Source organism: Emydura macquarii, unplaced genomic scaffold, assembly GCF_026122565.2.
Source record: "Emydura macquarii macquarii isolate MOO-44397 ecotype Brisbane River unplaced genomic scaffold, CSIRO-AGI_Emac_v2 contig_2897, whole genome shotgun sequence".
NCBI lineage: Eukaryota > Metazoa > Chordata > Testudines > Chelidae > Emydura > Emydura macquarii.
The window spans coordinates 29674836-29686274 of record NW_027133034.1 but is presented as its reverse complement, the minus strand read 5'-3'; the positions used below and the strand labels follow the sequence as shown (position 1 = coordinate 29686274).

Genomic DNA, 11439 nt, shown 5'->3' with positions numbered 1-11439 from the left:
GATGACTAAGATGCTGAAGTTATGTGTGAGAGAAAGGCTGAAGGCAGGTCTACATGTAAAACACACTGTAGTGCTTCAGTGAAGACCATATTATGTTAATGCAGAGCTTCTCCTGTCAGCATAGTTAATCCACTTCCGCGAGAAGTGGTAGCTATGTTGACAGGAGAAGTCCTCCTTTCAATATAATGCTGTCTACACCGGGAAGTCAGTGGGTATAACTACGTGGCTCCAGCATGTGGATTTTAGTACCCCTGAGCATCGTAGTTATATCCATATGCATTTGTAATGTAGATGTGCCTGTACATATTTTCCAGTACATGTCATCTGAAAATCCCTCTTTGCTCTTCCATGATTAGATGGTCACTTATGGTAGCAAAATGTTCAGCAAGTGTTTTAAGGATGGGAGAGTGCATTGTTACTTGTTTGGCTAGGGCAGCAGAATGCCAGTCAGTGTACGTCACTCTTGACTTGCAGATCTCTTGACATCCCTGTACTGTCACTCTTGATCAGAGACTGCTGGGAATGCAGTTATACAGTAATTTAATAATTATGCACAAAAAAATTGACTAAGCTAAAACCACAAAACCCAATAAGTGGAAAAACTGCACCAGATCATCTTAATACTTAGGGTCATTCATTTTTCAAAAAATGAATGCCACAGTGCCTCTTTATAAACACCTTTCAAACAAATGGCTGCATTTTAGATCATAAACCTTAGGAGATTAGCTTTACATGCAACTGTGAACTCGAGATTATTTCTCATTCTGAAAATGTCTGTAGGCTAGCATGGGGGGACAATGAAGTCACATGACTCCACAAAGCATGAACTGCCACTTGCAATCGGTACCTAGAAAAATGGTCCTTAATTACCACCATAGTTGTGTTTGTTATAATTTTAGAACTGGTTTTAAAACATGCAGAGCATCCCATTTCATCAGACTTGGACTCTGTATAATAAAAGACTGAAAAGCACACTCCAAACCAAAAATCATCAACAACCCAAGCCAAGGTGATTTGTGAAAAAAACATGTCTCAAAAAGAGAAAGGTCAATCCTGGATTATTAGTTTAGAGAGGGAGCATTTGCAATATCACAACAATAAGAGAATTTTCAGCACAGCCAGTACAGACAGATCAGTCTTGCTGAAATGTATTAAATAACAAGAAAAAAATCATTCTGCTGAATACCAGTAAAAAGATGCCACCTACAAACAAGCTAGCATAACCATGCTTATGGAATATGTAGAGTAAAATACACCTCTGGTTGTATTTGGATTATCAAAATAGTGTCTTGGGAACAAATTCTGCTCTCAGAGTATTCAATTCCATTGATTAGCAGGGTTGCGCTGCTATATATGAAGCCAGCAAATTGTCACTCCAAGATGATTTTTAGAGGATAATTTGGCCCTTAATATTTTCTTCTTCATGCTTCTCAGATATCTGTTGACTGAGATGTCTCCAGATCCCTTCATTTCACATTACTCTGCAAGTTGCTCTTAAATTCCAAGTTCATCTCTGGTTTCATTTAGCCCAACTTCCAGAAGCCCAAAAATACAAATGTATTGTATGTTGTATTGTATGATATCCCAAAGTAACTGTAAGGTAAAGGTGAATGCCTAGTGCACATTCTAATTATTGTTTCATCTGACTAAAGACTTCAAGAAAGCGGACTGTAATATAAAAAACGGAGTTTAAGTATGTGCCATAGTGCTCTTGAAGCAACGCACAGCATTCTATTCATCATCTTTGAGGAAGAATGTGTAATTAACACTGTCCACTCACAGAGAGAATTACCCTGTTTCAGTTGCAGTCAACAGACCAGTTCCAACTGACTAAAGAGTGGTGTGATGCCAGTTTGCACTGAGCCTCAATAAGGAATTGTGATCTCCTTTTAGCACATTTCAGAACTCCAAACATATTCTACATTCCTAAATCATCATCATTCTTATTGTCATCCATTTTGTTTTTACAGGCCTCGTTCCCTTTTCTTATGTCACATAACCTTTAGCTTCACAGAAGGTCTGAGACTTGTAAGCTAAAAATTTATGGCCTCTAGTCCATGGAACATAGCTTTTTGCAGGACATCTAATATTTGATTAAGTGATTTTTAGGTGACCAATTTCATATAGCATTATAGCTTTTCCGCAGGAGGTGGATCAAATACCAGTAGTTTCATTCAGAGCTCTTTTGGTAAGAAATATTATTCAAGTATAGCAGTGTCTCTTGCACCTGGTTTTCTCCTTAACAGGTACATGGTTTTTCTTTTAATCACTAATGTTATTCATTTGAATCTTGCTCCACATAAGGATTAAATTGTGCCTCTGCTCCTCTTTGGAGTACTAGGGAAGGGGAGTGCAGACCTGTAGCAGCCAAGTAGAGGAGCTTTTTGGCATTCTGCCTTGTACAGGTCAGATGCAGCCAGGATGCCTCTAAGTAAGCAATGCTGCTGGGAGTTCTCTGTATAGCATTCCTTACATCTGTTAGCAAAATGTGCACAGTGTGCTCCCAATTGCTAACCAATGCATAAGTAGTAAGAATCTGGCCAGGCCCTCTCATAGCTTATCCATGCCACTTTGCAGCTGTCGACACCCCCAGTGCCCAGAGAGTACTAGTGACAGCATTTTGCCTTGGTCCTATATGGTGCACAAGGGAGGTGGTGTAGATGAGGCTTCCTGCATAGCCATTGTGCAACATATTCAACTAATCTCTCCATAGGAATGCCAACCAGGGAAAATACATCCAATTAAAACTGCCATTAAGTCAGCAGTAATAATGGCTAACAAACATATTTCCTGCAGTGAACTTCCCCTCTGATTATTAGATGTTCGCTCCCTAAAAGTTTAAGGAAACAGAAAAATCTAATAGAAAAGGATTTAGGATGTAAGCTTGGGCCTTGTGCTATCAATTGTACCAAAAGTAACACAGTCCAAAGAATTAGTCTGATCTAATTATTCTAAAAACATCCTGCAAAAGGATTGAAAACCGCAGCACACATTTTGTATCATTTAGCTGCCATCGCTACAGCAATTGCACAGTCATGGATGTGATCAAGATGTTTCCAGAAAGGACACTTGAGCTGACAGTTGTAGGGGCATTGTCTTTCCAGTTGTGTGTGTGTTTATTTTTCTTTTGTATAACTGCATGGTGGAAACAAGGAGGGAGGAAGAGTCACTGACATACCATAGCAGTATGCTAGACTTTTGACACCTGTAGCCTTGAATAATAGAGCACTGATGTAGTTTACAATTTTTTTTGTAGATTTTTTTTCACTGAATGCCAATGAATGCACCAGCAAGTTTAATATCAGGTAAAGCACCTTTTATGCTCTTTATTGTTTAAAAATAATATATTTGTGAAATGGATTGATAATACAGAACACTGGAAATGGGTGCTTTTTCCCAAAAGTACATGTGTAAAAAAAAGATGGGGGGGGGGCCCTTTTGTAGGTTTATCTTGCTTTTAAGCATGTCTGAAAAAGTTAGCTTTGTAATACAAGTTAGTTGTCTATCCTTTATCATTTTAACACAGATCTACATTTTAATTATTTATTTGCCAATTTTTATATACATAACGTTACTCTTTTGAACTTGAGCTAACATTTTTTCCTAGTTTGTTACAAAATAGGAGTTCAGTGTTCTTGTAAACTGCAGACCATTTTTAATAGCTTCTTGTCTCTTCAGATGGACCAATTACCACTAATGAGTCTGCAGTCCCAGTTTTTACTGTATTCTTCCAATAAATGTAAAATATTTATATCAGGTTGTGTCTCAACTTCATTTAAATATCAAACAATATTATTTCTCTCCTTGCTGTTGTAAATAAATATATCATACACTGAAAACAGAGGACTATCTTCATAGTAACCTCCCTCTAGATGTTACAGTATATAATATATATCCACTTTGTGGTAATTAAGCTTATATGAGTTCTGGGTGCAGTCTCTGGGATTGCTGTTTATAGATCCAATCACTGCTGCCTTGCCTTAAACTCTACTCACTAAAGTTCAATTGTCACATTTTACTCTATAACAGCCATTTGCCAATATTTATTATTGTGAGTTCCTCATTCTTTATAAAACTGCCAAAAATGAGCACAAGGATAAAAAACATGGCAGAAACCTAAATGGCTTTGAAACTAGAAGAGGGAACCCTGATAACTTGAGCCATTTTAATGCCTAATATTTTCTTTTTCAGGTTGATAGTAGGGAACAGTCTTACTTTTGCTGATGTCTGTTTACTCTCCATTCAGCAAATCAATAATGTTTCTAAAAAATGATTTCTGTTATTTACGCAGAATATCTGGCATAGACACTTGCCTGTGTGATGACATCTGTGTATGATTCAATCTGGTTACCCCTACATTATGCCAGTGTAACTCTGCCCAATCTGATTTCCATGTATCATCTCTGGATTGGAGTACAACAGGTCACCAGTTCACACAAGTGTGTGCAGCAGACATTGTAGTCAAAGATACCAAACAGTTCCTATTTTACAAAAAATATGGGCTCTTTAATGCTCTTTAATATTTAAAGTAAATATTCTCTCTATTTTTAAAGGATTTGTCAAAAAGATTGACATGCGCATTCACATTTGTACGTGCGTACACACGCACACAGAGTAAAGTGCATGGAACTCAATATATTTACCTTGAAAGTAAGAGGTCAACTCCTCCCCACCTATATTTGAAACTATAATTCCAAAAAGTCTCCAGGTAAGATGAAGGCTCATTTTCCGAATACACTCAGCACAAATAATCCTAAAGTCAAACAAAAACATCTCTGAACTTTTACTCTGTTTTAGGACATTTCCACTGACCTACTGTATTACTTGCCTTACTTTTTAATTACTTATTTGGCGATGCTTACAAACACCTCTGAGACTTCATTTTTGTCACATCCTGCTAGCACGTATCTTATAAATTTCAATTAATTCATGGTTCAAATCTATGAGCAGTAAGATGTTTACTACTTAATGAAATTCTCTCCATTACATATTACTGTTAATAGATCTGCAGACTTTAAATATGTGTTTCAGTTGAAGCTTTATTTGCTTTCTTGTGTTTTATATCTTATTCACGCTCTGTGATGCCCACTGTCAGTTTAGCTAATTATGCAAAAATCCCAAGAGATTTTTCCAGAATGAAAGTGTTGATGTAAGAGTTGGAGGATGAAAAGATTAGGGATGGGTGAACCTGTTGGCTAAAATAAGAGCTAAATAGTAACCACACACAAACTAAAGTGTTTTAAAAGCTTATTACGTTTATTTAAAGCCTCCCAACCACTGGCCAAGTAGGTCCTCTTTTGGGTATGAGACTTCTTTCTACTCCCTCTGGTGGTGGATTTCCTCTTCAGAGGTGGCTTGGTAACCCACTTCCACATCTCCAGTCTTGAGACGGTTGAGCAGCCCACCTTTCCTCATTGTTGCACGACCTATAAACGACCTATTAACCCATCCACTGAGCTCACTGATTTTATTTGCTTTAAAAGGCACATTGATCTTCTTATAATACAAGATCTTGCTCTTATATAGTGTCTTCCAGCTGAAAATGGAAAAGTTACTTACCAGTGCTGTAACTGGAGTTCTTCAAGATGTTTTCTCCCTATGGGTGTTCCACTGTAGGATGTGCCCATGCGTTTCACTCTTGATTAGAGATTTTAGTCAGCAGTTTCTGCAACTCCATGCATGCTCATTACAAATCCTCATGCTCTGGTACAAGAGTATATAGGAGAGGGCAGATCTGCTGCCACTTCAGTTCCTCTTCAATACAAAGCCCAGTTACTCTACAGGTAAGTGATCTCTCCTTTCAGGTATTGTCCCTTTGGGTGCTCCACTGATGGAAACTTCCAAACAATATCTCATCATGGAGGCAGGTGCTGAGGAGGTGATTCCAACACAGTTCTGAAGACAGTGTCGCCAAAGTCCATATCTACCCTGAAAACAGGTAGGAGGAAATCGTTCCTGGAGAACATGTGAATGGGGGACCAGGATGCTGCCCTGCAGATGTCCAGAATGGGTATGTCTCTAAGAAGGGCTATTGAAGGATATTGATCTCTAGTGGAATGGCCAGTCACTGTAGGAGGAGTATGAGCTCCAACACTTTTGTAACAAGATAGAATGCAACTCAAAACCCATTTTGATAGTCTCTGAGCAAAAAGTGGCTCTCCATTCTCTCGGCAAAGGAAATAAAGAGCCTTGGAGAACCCTGAAAGGTCTTGTTTTGTCTAGGTAGAAGGCAATGGCCTTCTTATGTGCATGGTTTGAAGGATAGCCTCCTCCCTCGAGAAATGGGGTAAAACACTTGTAGTCAAATGCCCTGATTGATGTGGAATTCTGAAGAGACCTTAGGCAGGAAACAAGGATGGGGCATAAGGTCACCTTGTCACAAAAAAGAGGGAGCATAAGGAGAGTCAGTCATGAGTGCCTCTAGCTTTACTACCCTTCTGGCTGAAGTTACGGCTACAAGGAACAAAAGTCTTGAAGAACAGGTTGAGGAGAGAACAGTACCCATGGGTTCAAATGGAGGGTTCCTTAGGGCACTGAGAACCAGATTAAGGTCACAGGATGGTGTAGGCTCCTTGATGTGAAGAAACATATTAGGCAAAACTCTAAGGAACCAAGCTGTAGCTGAGTGAGCAAAAATAGAAATTTCTTCAACTGGTGGATGAAAGGTGAATGCTAACAAGGCTCAAAGATTACCTGTAGTATTTAAAAACAAGGATTATATAGTAGGTCTGTGAGGAGAGACTCTGAAAGTGTATGGATTGATGGGTACACCAGATCTGGAAGCTTTTCCCCACTTTTATGGGTAGGTTTTCCTTCTGACTGATTTTCACTGCTCAAGAGGATGGACTGAACTTCGAGACAGCAGCCCAATTCTAAGCCAAATAACCATCAAGGTGCAGAGATAAGAGATTAGGGTGGGTTTTGGGGCCCAAATCCTGTGTCAGGAGATTAGCTGCAATAAGAAGGTGAAGCGGATCCATGAACTATACCTGCCTTAGTCAAGATGATGTAATTAATATAGCTACTGCTCACTCTTTTCATTTTGTTCATGACCTTGAGAATCAATGGAGTTGGACAGTAGGCATACAAGAGGGTGGGAGACCAAGGGACTAGGAGGTTGTTGCCCACGGAGTTGTAACCGTACCTGCCTCCACCCCTATGAGCAGAAACGTCAGCAATTGGATGGTGTTGCAAAGAGATCCACCTCCACAAGGTCCCAGGACTGGCAAATGTTCTAAATTACAGTGTTTCTCAATATTTTTGATCCCAGGGACCTGTTTGCTGCCTTCCTAAACTGTCAGGGAGATCTCCTAGGTTGATGCCCGTCCATGGACCAGTCATTGAGAAACACTGTTCTAAAAGACCAAGTTGCTAAGTTCCCATTCATGGTTCAGTGATACCCTGCTCAGGGTATCTGCTATGGTGTTCTGCAGGCCCAGAAAAGCAGACTGCTGAGATTTCTATGCAGTAGGACATACACAGTCCTAGTGATTCTGTGCATAAAGATTGGGACCTTGCTTCCCCTTGGCAATTGAGACAGTACACTGTTGCTCTGTTGTCCAATGTCAACTTGACTAGGCAGACCTTGATGCTGTAAAGGAAGTACTGGTGCATTTAGTGAACTACCCTGAGTTTGAGAATGTTGATGAGTAGAGAGGCTTCTTGAGGAATAGATTTGACCTGGTCATTGGAGGTGAATACTCCAGCCCACAAATGTGGCGTAGGTGGTGGTGACCTTTTAGGTGAGTGGATGTGAAAATAGAACTTCCACACAGACTTTAAGAAGATCCTTCTGTCTGTTGAGAGAATCGAGAACACTGGAAGGTGTGGTCACTCATTTGGAAAGACTGTTTGCTGGGGGTATAAACAGTCTTCTCTGAATGCATTGAAGGTGAAATCTTGGACAAGGCATTACAAACATACAAGTCAACATGTGGCCTAAGAACTTCAGGAAAGCCCTTGCTGTGGATTATGGTCTCTATTATAGTGTGGCAACGAGACTAGCTATCATAGTGAACCTGTCTACAGGTAGGCTCTAGTAGTTAAGGAGTCCAGAGTGGCCCCAATGAAGTCTATCTACTGTACTGGTTTTAGGGCAGACTTCTCCAGGTTTAGACAAAGGCCCTGGGAGTGAAATAAGATAAAGTCCATGTTGGTTGCTCACCAGACCTTAAGGAGGGAGTGACCCATAAGTAGCCAATCATGCAGATAGGGAAAGAGGGTTATTGCCCACTGATGCAGGTGAGCTATGTTGACAGAGGCGACCTTTGTAAAGGCCCTCAGAGATGGTTCACAACCCTCAAAAAATCTGTCAAAAAAGCAATTTGGAAAAAGGTGCAGACTAGGAGGTCACTGTTGAGGAAGACCTTTTTGTGAAGTCTGGACCTCTTTTGGGGGAGGGAAAGGGCATCTATAGGTCTCATGTAGGCCTGGAATTGCATTGGTCTAGCACACTGAGCCTTCTGCTATTTGCTAAATCATCCCATTGCTGCAGATTTATAGGTCCCAAGTGATTTCAGTGTCACCCTGGAATCTTTAAAGGACTGGAGCGAGGCAATAGTGCTGTCTCTGAAGAGCTAAGGCCCTTCAAAAGAGAAGTCCTAGACAATGTTCTAAAACTCACTGGGGAGACCTGAGGTTTGGAGCCAGGTGGCTTGGCGTATGATGGCCATGGTTACTATCAAACACGAGGCTGTGTCAAGGAAAGCTTGCAGAGATGCCTTTGCAGTTACATGGCCTTCCAAGAGGAGGACTTGAGATTGCTATGAAAATTTGGTATACTTGTCAAAATATAATTTTACAAATAAAGGCCTGATAGTTTGTGCTCTTAAAATGGAGCCTCGCTGATGAGTATCTCTTCCAGCTCAGGAGATCCAGACTTTGAACTCTTTCTCCAAAGAGGTCAATTTGAAGCAAACATGTTGGTTCCTCTCATTGACCTTATCCACTACCTAGGAGTTGGAGATAAGATAGGAAAAAAGTATTCCAGCCCTTTGGCTGGTACATAGTGGTTTTTGTTGGCCCTCTTGCAGGTGGGTGGAATGATAGCAGGACAGGAGTCTACCATACCATGCGGGCTGTTGACAGTAAAGCCTCATTAATAGGTAAGGCGACCTTGCTCTGGGAAGTGGAATGGAGAATATCCCCCAGGGATTTTGTTTCCTGGACTTCTTCCAGGGGGATCTGGAGATATTCCACTATCCTTTTCATTATGGTCTTGAAAACATCACTGTAGGATGATGGTGGGGCCATAACTGCCTTATCAGGGGAGGAGGAGGATTTATTGAATGGAGGTGTCTCTTTCTCAACGGTTGGCTCTTAGTGCTCTGGGGTTTCCTCCTGGAGAGAAGGCTCATGTGGCATTGATGGCTATTGCAGTGTCAGTGGCTGCTGATTTAAACCATGTCTTCTTACAGGAAGAATACTGGTCACCATAAAAAGCCCACAGGTTCCAGAAAGGCCACTGCAGTGGTGCATAAGGCAAAGATCCCGGGATGCTCCTACCAGGGATGAGATGGACGTCGACGAGATTCTGGGATCTCCTTGGAAAATACCTCCAAAGAAGGAGGTTGGTATGGAAAGGAGGTAGAGTCCTGGACAAAAACATCTGAATCAGTTAAGGTATTCTCTCCTGTGTCCAATGGAGGAGCTCCAGGCATTGATACTGGAGGTCATAAAGGTACTGGAGGCTGAGGAGTGGCCAGCAATTGAGGGAGTACCAGCAGTTGAGATCTCATGATGGGATGCAGCACAAGGGATAAAGGCTCTGATTCTGAAGGGTGCAGCAGTCTCAGGGAGGAATCTCTCTTGGTATCCCTTAGCATAGGGCATTTTGGTTCCTCTGTAACTAGGAATTCTTTGTGCGAGAGGAACCTGGACAGTACAGGAGAGCTTGGGTACCGTTCAGCAGGAGCCTGGGGGGCCTTATGGAGGGCAGGCTCTGGAAAGAAGGAGTTGTGGGGAGTCCAAAAATATAACCCTGTGCTAAAACTAAATAAAAAGTGAATAAAAATAAGATAAGCCAAATACATAAAACACTCAAGGAAGGAAGAAGCTAGCAGTGGACAACAGAATGCTCCTTCTCAAACTGAGGGCAGTTGACAAGGAACTGGAATAGTGTCAGGTGTGGGTCCCCCCCACCAATTTACCCTTATACCAGAGCCCAAGGATGTGTAGTAACCAGCCATGGATCCTCAGCCACTACGAACTAAAATTCCCAATGTAGAGTGCTCAGGTGCACACATCCTATGGTGGAGCACAGAGACTGAAAGCTAAAGAACTCCAAAGTGCTTTACAAACATTAATGAACTAAGCTCCACAAAACCTCTGTGAGGCAGGTGATATTATGAAAAAAGGAGTCACAGGCAGCTTTAGACTCAGTGTATCAGAAACCATCACTGACTTTGGGAAGCTCAGATTTTGGTTGCTCAAGTTGAGATAGTTTGAGCCTAATTTTCATACTAGGGCACCTAGGATGAACATTTGGTTCTTAATCGACTACATTCATTTCCTTTCACTTTTAAGGTTTTCCAATTAGGGAAAAAGAAAGGGGATAAGGAAAAGTAAAAAAAATAGGGACAGGAAGAAACATGGAGGTTTACACACATTTTCCAAATGAAAATTTTGGAAATGTTCATATTTTGTCCATTTTTTATTTGAAAGTTTTATCAAAAATTTAAAATGTTGACAAAAATGATTTTTTTCCCTCCAAAAAAAAATTTTTTTTTGGTCAAAACCTGATTTTTTCTAGACAAAGATTTTTTTCCTTATAAACATTTCAACCGGCTCTTGTAAAGGGCCATTTATTCATTGATTATGGTAGCAAAGCTTTATCAAACAAGTGCACTTGAGAGCACGCTCTGGACACAGATAAGACTAGTTCAAAGCTTATCTCCTCTGGAAATTAATTCATAAGTCAAGCACTCATGACTGAAAATGTTTTATCTCTTAGTTAGCTGCATTTTCCCAAAGGGCTACAGCTATCTCTGAGGCATAGTGATACATGACAGAGATGGCCCCTTACATAGATGTGTCTGGACCTATTGAGCTCAGGACACTGACTTTGCAGTGGAAGTGAAGTGGGAGCCCATGTAGCATGATGAACTCTGGACAGTTTATTCCACTTAAACATTCTCTAATGATCAGTAACAAAATTTTAAAAGAAGCTTCTGCCACCAGCCTTATTCTGCTTAGCTGCTCCGTAATAGCAGACCTCAGAAGAACTAAGACATGTTTTTTCTTTGAAAACTTGCTACCGCCAACTGTTGCATAGCACAGGGTCAACAGCAATGGCTTCTGTTTTGAAGCTCTGCTCCTGCTAATTAGCAGGGAGGCTATGGAAGAAGAGAGATGGGATGAGGGGAGAAACTGAACAGTGAGTCAGGAGTTAAGGGAATTTAAAAGTCTCAAGCCTTGTGTACATGCTGTACTGTGATTATC

General features: G+C 40.8%; 1 long non-coding RNA gene across 1 annotated transcript; it reads left to right on the top strand.

Annotated features, from left to right (window-relative positions):
* The first annotated feature begins 664 nt into the window (after positions 1-664).
* On the top strand, positions 665-3751 carry LOC137166773 (uncharacterized). The gene is made up of 2 exons (XR_010923810.1): positions 665-3305; positions 3679-3751. It is a non-coding gene; the product is annotated as an uncharacterized lncRNA (long non-coding RNA).
* The last annotated feature ends 7688 nt before the right edge of the window (positions 3752-11439 follow it).